General features: G+C 59.6%; 1 protein-coding gene across 1 annotated transcript in view; it reads left to right on the top strand.

Annotated features, from left to right (window-relative positions):
• The window catches only part of LOC102254988 (protein C19orf12 homolog), a 23,589-nt gene that overhangs the window by 15,830 nt on the left and 6,192 nt on the right, over positions 1-1,567 (top strand). The window contains exon 4 of the transcript XR_001362645.1: positions 391-396. The gene's annotated coding sequence lies outside the window, so the exon portion shown is untranslated. The remainder of the gene's footprint in view (positions 1-390; positions 397-1,567) is intronic.

Below are 1,567 nucleotides of genomic sequence, written 5' to 3'. Positions count from 1 at the left end.
AGCACCCCCACCCTCACCCCCACCCCGCTCCCCCAGAGGCTCAGCGAGCCAGCCCCTCCCTCACACAGCTCCATCGGGAGAAACTCACCCAGACCCAAGGCGGGTGACCCCAAGCACAGGCCACACACACACACACAACCTCTTAATGGAGCACATGAGAGAACTTCATATCGTTTCGAAAACTGAGATGTTATGGCCCAGCCGGTGTGGCTCAGTGGTTGAGCGTCAATCCATGAACCAGGAGGTCAGGGTTCATTTCCCGGTCAGGGCACAGGCCCGGTTGTGGGTTCCATTCCCCAGTGTGGGGCGTGCAGGAGGCAGCGGATCAGTGATTCTCTCTCATCGTTGATGTTTCTCTCTCTCTCCCTCTCCCTTCCTCTCTGAAATCAGTGGGGATATATATTTAAAATAAATAGAGAAGAGCAGCCCTTGGGAAGTTTGGAGCTGGGCTTTCCGGTCCCCCCGCTGGGACCCTGGGCAGTGACTCCGAGGTTGGAGGGGGACCTCCCAGTGGCTTCAGTGAGGATTGAGGGAGGTAACACTTGCAATGCGTGTCCCGCTGTGCGCTGTGCCCCCTGAGCAGTGGTTTATTTTTCTCATTCCTGTGGTTAATTTTCCTCATTCCTGTTCTTTCTAGGAGGGGGGGGAGGGCCTTCTGGGAAGCCTGGGGCTGGGCGAGGCTGAGAGGTGGCCCCTCTGTGGGGTGGGGGTGGGGGGATGGCTTTTGGGGGAGAGCACTTGGACAGTAGGACCCCCCTCGCCCACACCCGCCTCACCCACCTGTTAGAATGCTGTCAACGATGTCCCAGGATCAGCAAAGCAGATTTACTCGTGCCAGAAGGGTGCTCCTCCAGCTGGAAACCCTGAGCCAAAGAATACCCAACAAGGTTTTATTTCCTGATGTGAGCGGCCCTACCCCTCACCCTGAACTCTGACGTGATTGGTCAGGGCTCAGAGATTGGGCTCCCGTTATTGCACAATTGGCTAATTCGGAGTTAGGGGAGGGTAAGGCGGAGCCTAAGTTGGCAGAAGGAGGGTGGAGAGGGGGCCCCTGAGAGTCTGAAGGTCATATAAAAAATGACGGAAGCGAAGATGGCAGCGAGCTCCTTTCTTTGACAGAAAGATCACTGGTTCTCTCTCCCCCCACCCCTCCGCCCCCAGTGCACGGGGAGACACCCCAACTCCTCCTCCTGGCTGTGGCCTGTGACAGGCCCCGTGGCCCCTCTGACCTGACCTCACCCTCCTCCCTCCACGGCCCCTGAGGGTCCCTGAGCTGTTCCCTGGGCCCAGACATGCTCCCCTCCGGCCTGTGCAGGGCTGGCTCCCCCACAGGGTGCAGGGGGTGCCAGGTGACTGTCCCCGATCCTGCCTGGCACCACCCAGCCCTACCGGGCAACTCAGCCTTCCTCCTGGCGGCCAGCTCTCACCATCAGAAATGACCTGCTCGGTTCTCTTTCTAGGAAAAGTCTCCCACCAGGAAGTCTGCCTCAGGGCTGGTCCTGCTCCCTGCTGGGAGGTGCCCACACCCCTCTCCCAGGTGCCCACAGCCCTCTCCCAGGTGCCCACA

The sequence above is a fragment of the Myotis brandtii genome, unplaced genomic scaffold, assembly GCF_000412655.1.
Source record: "Myotis brandtii unplaced genomic scaffold, ASM41265v1 scaffold2867, whole genome shotgun sequence".
Taxonomy (NCBI): domain Eukaryota; kingdom Metazoa; phylum Chordata; class Mammalia; order Chiroptera; family Vespertilionidae; genus Myotis; species Myotis brandtii.
This window is presented reverse-complemented; position numbering and strand designations above follow the sequence as displayed.